The sequence below is a fragment of the Periplaneta americana genome, chromosome 15 (genome assembly GCF_040183065.1).
Source record: "Periplaneta americana isolate PAMFEO1 chromosome 15, P.americana_PAMFEO1_priV1, whole genome shotgun sequence".
NCBI classification, from domain to species: domain Eukaryota; kingdom Metazoa; phylum Arthropoda; class Insecta; order Blattodea; family Blattidae; genus Periplaneta; species Periplaneta americana.
In genome coordinates this window covers 105,361,920-105,369,105 of record NC_091131.1, presented here as the reverse complement: position 1 = coordinate 105,369,105, position 7,186 = coordinate 105,361,920, and the positions used below count along the sequence as shown (strand labels likewise).

The following is a 7,186-nucleotide window of genomic DNA, read 5'->3' as shown; positions in this document are numbered from 1 at the left end:
AGTGGTTTTGGCATGCAATCTATCTACGAATTATATCTATGAAACATATATTCTTAAAGGTTTCATGAGCAATATATTGTATTTGTAACAAGAGAGAAAGAGAGCTACTTGCTTAAAAACGTCTCTGAAGATTTTATTAGTAAATATTTTATTATATAAGAGGAATTAAAAAAGAAGCTGTATTAACCACCAAACACGTTTATTATGAAATAAACAGGTTTATAATGACGCAAGTCGGCTCACTTTAAACCCATATTAAAGCGAACCGACTTGGTGATATCATTTTCGCTCTAATAATAATTATATTTTTATGCGAAAAAATGCAAATCCAATCAAGCTATTTTGGCCGTCGGTTGTCCTTATTGGTTAGTTAAAGCACAACAATAAAATAAGAAAACAACAAAAGTAAGAGAAAAACCTTGTTTTTAGCTTCCCTGTAAAAATGATGTTTTGTGATTTGCGTCACTTCAGTTCTCAGGTACAGAAATATTTAATACCACTTTCTTAAAAAAAATTATATACATCTACCTAAATCTTCGAGGCGCGCGGTGGCGTCGCGTTTAAGCCGTAAGACTGTAAAGTCGGAAAGTCGCGGCGCGGGTTCGATTCCCGATTGTGTCATGGATTTCTCTATTGATCTAATTCTTCCGGCCGCACTATGGTCCTGAGGTTTACTCAGTCAGCCTCATATAGGAATGAGTGCCAGAAGCATTTCCTTGGCGGCGGGCATGTAACACTGACATTCCTACTGTCATTAATACCGATTGTCTGTAAAGGTGGTAATTTTGCTCTTCTGTCGTTAATTCTAGCTCGAAATTAAGTCTAGCGGAAAAAATTATCATTCCCGTTTATCTGAAAATTATTAAATCATTAGCATTTAAAAATTGTATTAAGATATATGTGTGGCGCACAGTAGCGTCGCGGTTAAGGCGTAATGCTGCAAGCCGGAAGGTCGCGGGTTTGATTCCCGATGAGGTCATGAATTTTTCCATTGATCTAATCCTTCTCGCCGCACTATGGCCCTAAGGTCTACTCAACCTCTAACAGAAATGAGTACCAGGATATTTCCTTGAGGACAAAGGCGTCCATACCTGTGGAGTAACGGTTAGCACGTCTGACCGCGAAACCAGGTGGCCCGGGTTCGAATCTCAATCGGGGCAAGTTGTCTGGTTGAGGTTTTTTCGAGGTTTTCCCTCAACCCAATACGAGGAAATGCTGAGTAACTCTCGGTGCTGGACCCCGGACTCATTTCACTAGCATTATCACCTTCATTACATTCAGACGCTAAATAACCTGAGATGTTGATACAGCGTCGTAAAATAATCCCCCAAAATAAAAAAAATAAAGGTGGCAGGTACGTAGGACTAATTATGCCATTAAAAGCCGATTGTCTGTAAAGGTGGGAATCTTAACCTCGCGCCAGTCCACAGTTGTGGCTGAGGGGTTAGCGAGTCTAACTCCGAACCTAACGGGCCCGGGTTCGATTCCCGGTTGGGCCGAGTTGCCTGGGTGAAGTTTTTTCGGGGTTTTTCCCTCACTCCTCATCTTCGCCACTTCTTTTCCTCATCATCCCGTTACTTATTCTGGTTTTCAGATCGCTCTACAGGCGGCCCTCTGAAGCTGCTGGCTCTCTCGACCGGCCTCCGTGGATTGTATTCAAGTGATGATGGATAGCTTCTGCAACGGAATTCAGGGCAGACCTTCTCGGGGGAGGACTTCCGCCTCGGACCGTTAAGGGAGCCTTGGGGGGGGGGGGGGAGTTGCCGAAGCAGGAATGGTATATGGACTCTGTTGGCTGTAGGGACCAGTCGTTAAGGGGTCAAGTGGTCAGGTCGGTGCGCGTAGAGGATGGGTGGGCACGCAACTCATCCCATATAGAGGGGTGTACAATAGGTCGTAGTGCGTGGGATGTTCCCTCCCTCCTAACAAGGGAAAAAACCTCTCACCACCCTCTGGGCCGATTTGGCCTGTTATTTGGTTGATTTTACTTTAAGATAATACGAGTAATGTGTAAACATTTCCTTGTAACAAACGATTTATTTGTACACCCCTGTAAACGTAACTACGATTCTAGGCATTATAACTGTAAATGTGTCTGTAAAGTACCGTACACACCTGTGCTCCTTCACAGATTTATTCATATATTATTGTACTATGATCTGAAAACGAACTGGGTTTTTGCAAACTAGCTCATGCACCTACCGTACATCAGATTTTTAAGACTTTGCCTAACCGTTGAAGCCAAGACTACTATACAAACTGGCCAATAAGAAGCTACATATCGAGCATAGAAATTAATGCTATCGCGTGTGGAACCTATCAGAAGAAAAGTATTTGTGGCAACCGCGGAATATAAGGAAATATCAGGAAAAAATATCCGCAATAGAGCCAATTTTCACCAATTGCATGTGTAAACCAAACCAATAATTTGTGCACAATGATTGTGTGCATGTACTTGAAGCATGTAACTGTCACGTGACTGCGTGACCCTCATCAATCTCCCCAACCCGCACTTATCGTTGGTTGGTGCTCCAGTTCTAAGACTGGTTCGGCCTCATTTAGAGAGTGCCTCTATAGGCAGTATATTCCGAATCTCAGCGCTGAGCAATCAGATGGCATCGCGATGTTCTAAATTTCAGCCACTGATGCTCCAACGTTGTAGCAGAGCTTCCATCAGTGTGCAGAGGTGTGGCTGTGTCCATCAGACGCCATGAATGAATCTGATCTGAATTGGCAGACGAATGACATCGTGCACTGTTGTGTCATGGTGGTGTGTTCTGCTGTGTTGTTTGTAATGTGCACAACGTAAAAAAATATGTTAATGGCTTATGAGCGAACATGTCAACGGACTAGTTATTACTATTGGTTCAAGACATAAATTGTTTGTGTTCTCTTTTATTTGAGGGAGATGACAATATGAAATTAGCGTAGTGCATATAACAACTCATTTAGCCGCCATGATAGCCATTGAACCTTCCAGCAGTTTCGTTCCTATTTCGCTACAGCGAGCAGCATGACGTTATTGATGTCCACCGGTCCACTGAGATTCGGAATAGCTGCATCCTTCTCGTTCGCCTTTGTTTCAAATATTGATAGTTGATGCATTCTGCATCTTCTATAACTTTTGCTATCCGAATATTTCGGGGGAGTTCTCTTGGTCGTGACTCTTCTATTCGGCCTTCGATCACATCGTGTAACAAGCCTCCATGCTTGAGTGCTTAGTTTCCTATTTCTAATCGTTTGAATATTATGTCGTTCTTCGTTTACAACCTGCATGACCTCATGTGATTTCCACTGAATCCAACTGATTCGCTCCATCTTCCGCCAGCACCACATTTCTGACGCAGCTCATCGCTTCAACATTTATCGTTATTGCATGATTATGTAGGATTTCAACCAAACCAAGTTTTATTGGGTAGAACGAATTTAATTCGGATAAGTATTTAACAGTAAACCACTAATGAACTATAATTTTAATCTCATGTTACATAAAGAAACGCACAGTATCTTATTTTGAACGAAAATCGCGGGACTTCAAACGTCATCTAGCGGGGTCGTTTGAAAAACACTGACCATATTATTCAGGAATCCTCGTAGACTCCAAGGATTTCTAGTTAATTGCCATTTCTAACATTCACAGTAATATTCCCAAGGTTTTTCAGAGAAGATATAGGGAAGCGGAAAAGTCTGCGAAAACTTGCCTCAGATCATGGATTGTCAGTTTTTCAAATTAAAAATAAGGAATATTTTGGAAATCATCGCCAAAATCGTTGGCGCATTATCGACATGTTTTATATCTTTAGGAGGATGTTTTATACCTATAAGTTATATATAACTTTACATAAAAATAATTTAAAATAATTCTCATAGCACTATTAATACTTACAATTTGCTTTGTATTCATTCAGAAACGTTTATACTGTAAATTGAAAACTCCTTACAAAACAGGTTTAAATTAATGAGAATTTGCCATTGTATATTGTAAGCCTACTTAAAATATTTAATTAGAAAATCTTCATACCACCACAGCACTATTCATATTTACCATTTGCTCTGCATTCATTAATATATATATATATATATATATATATATAATCTTTTACATGTTTGAAAAACTCTCTATAAGACAAATGAAGTTTGTAACATTTTGTGATTCAGCCTTAATACGTTCAGCAAAACTTCTGTTCTTACATCAGTCCACTTGTTACTCACTGAAAAACCTTTTCAGTATGAGCATTGGATCATGGAATGCTCATTACAAAACACAACATATTTTTCAAATATGGAATATTACTTCCTTTAGTGATAAAAAGTAATTAATGAATTAATAAAATAAATAACTATTTATGAAATACGGTAGAAAGTTGTTGTGTTGCTTTCATTTGTGCTCCTTGTGGAATCTACATCGAATGTGTGAGCACTGGATCCTGGAATTCTCATTACAAAACACAACACATTTTTCAAACATGGCACATTACTTCCTTTAGCGATAAAAAGTAATTAATGAATTAATGAAATAAATATTTATGAAATACGGTAGAAAGTTGCTGTGTTGCTTTCATTTGTGCTCCTTGCGGAATCTACATCGAATGTTGTAAATTTTATTTGGTTCAAGTCGGGAAGGGCTAGTTGCATCCAGCCCCCCCCCCCCGACGACTTTGCTCGAGTGGGTAGCTACGCAGTTCTCAACATCTGGTCTTGCAAGGGCCGGCTACACTGTCCCCGTCACATGGCAGTACCCTGCAGTGCCACCCTCATACCGAGTTGTTTTCACTTGAAGACATCAGACAGCGCTTTAGCCCTCTGCCACTTCGCTGGCTCTGCATAGACTACTAAGTGTGATGTCACTAGTCACGTGACGGGTTGGAGCCACCACTAACTGCAGAGAGCAACTGCAGCCAGTGTTGGCAATTCAGCGGTTTTTCCGCTAGATCTAGCATTTTTCAGTGTTAGGTTAGCGGGTAAAGTTTATGAAATTTGTATTGCGCATATAGGGATTTAGCGGTCTTTTTAACACTCACCGCGATAAAATAATCTTATTTTTACATTGCTATATCTTAGCTGGTTTTTAAGAACCGAGTTGACAACACTACTGTAACTGCAGCCCTTCAGTCAGAATACCACTCATTTTCAAACCAACTTATTCTCATCTCCCCTTATCGCTTCAATCCCTCACAGTTATCTCCTACAATATTCCCTGACTTCGATTCCCTCATGTTCATACCGGCTTGATCGATCCATGTCCCTCCTTCGAACCCCTGTGCTGTCCGTTGATCCCTCGACAGAAGAATTCCCGATCCTAATGTCGAAAAGTCGCGAAGCTAGGCTCGTTCGATCCATCGACATCCATGGAGCTTGTTCTTGCAGTCGAAAAGTCGCTAAGCTAGGCTAGCTGATCCCTCGATTGTGAGAATTAACCTCGAACCCAGTTCCATCTTTCTCTTGTTCTCCTACCCCCACATCGTACCCTCCTACTCAGGCATTCCCGTTACCTCTGTCTCCCTTACACCCAAATTCTGCCCCATTATCATAACTCTTCACGCATCGACGTCTCAAGACGAATTTCTAAATTATCAATTATTTCTATCGCAACTCTCCCGTTTCCTTACCCTAGAACCAGGGGAAAACATACGATATTTTTCTTGTTATTTTCAATAAACGAATATTGTTAAAGGAGCCTTTCTTTTATTCACTATAATAACATATTATCCACCTTCTTTAAGCTTCGACCCCTTGTCCCGTCACTGCCGTTTTCTCTCTTTCCACCTCGACGACAAGCCAGAGGAACGTCAACGAAGACTGGCTCACGACAACTGGCGCCCAACGTGGAGCCTAACATCGTTGCATTATCACCCTCCCATAAACTTCGATCCCATCTTGTCCCGTCACTCCCGTTTCCCCTCTCTACACAGACGTCACGCCAGAGCGACGTCAACGGAAACCAGCGGCACGACAAAGTATTATCAAATACGTAAAGCAGGAGACTGGTGAAAATGTGGGTAAAATACAGGAGACCTGGGAACCCTACTTTGAGCCGTTTACAAATAAAAATAAGATTTAACTGAACGCGAATAAGATTAGAGCTGGGCATGTAAGCCCCAATGGGCCAATTAATCCTACTCTCTTCATTTCAGAATATAATAAAAGTCATTTAAGAGTCCTAAAATTTTAATCATTTCATCCTTGCGTGGTATTCTCTGATCCAGATGGGCCTATATCAAACTATTTCTGTCTTGTGAATATTAATCACAGATTACATGCCAGTCGGTCTCCTCAGAGAACATTCTATTTATTTTTTTGTATGGGAACAGTACCCAGTCAGAATTAAGAAGTCAGTTATTTTCAGAACAAATCCCTGCTCAGAATGTCCTTACACACTGTAACTTATGCCCCCTGTGAAGAATATGGAGCTCGCCATGCAGACTATCTTCTACTTACTATCGTCATGTCGACCTGGTTGGCAAGTTGGTATAGTGCTGGCCTTCTATGCCCAACGTTGCGGGTTCGATCCCGGGCCAGGTCGATGGCATTTAAGTGTACTTAAATGCGACAGGCTCATGTCAGTAGATTTACGGGCATGTAAAAGAACTCCTGCGACGCTGATATAACCTCTGCAGTCGCGAGCGTCGTTAAATAAAACATAACATTTAACTATCGTCATTAGCGATATGTATAGAATGTTTTAAGGCAGTGGTTATCAAACTGTGGGGCTCACCACCTTGGAATGGTCGTAGTGGGGCTCGAATATAAATTTTTGAAATCTTTAACATGATCATTTTTTAATTTTAATCGCGTAATAAGGAAAATGGAAAGATACGTATTCCGCATTACAAGTTGATGAAGTAACCATTGTTTATAAACATGCCTATTTAATTGATTGATGGTGATGTAATGAGAGAATATTTGCTCTTTTAAGAGCCATTCCCCAAAACTTGTACATCGCAAGACATTTAAAAATAATTGACATTTTCCTAACAGAATATGGACTGTGAACTGTGTGAGAATATGCATAAATAACGTTAAAGCGATATCATTACTAAAAAATATACCAAATCCTTTCCTACAGGCCTTAATTCGTTTAAGCATCGATGTGAAAAGTGGAAGAAAATAATATTGTTAGTACTGATAATCGTCCCCGCCCTTTGCGAACTACAAGGAAATATGAACGACGGAGAGACTAAGTGTA

At 40.6% G+C, this 7,186-nt stretch overlaps 1 protein-coding gene across 1 annotated transcript in view; it reads right to left on the bottom strand.

The window, feature by feature from the left end:
* spg (dedicator of cytokinesis spg) overlaps positions 1–7,186 on the bottom strand; it is a 657,455-nt gene that overhangs the window by 261,655 nt on the left and 388,614 nt on the right. The gene's annotated exons all lie outside the window — the stretch shown is intronic.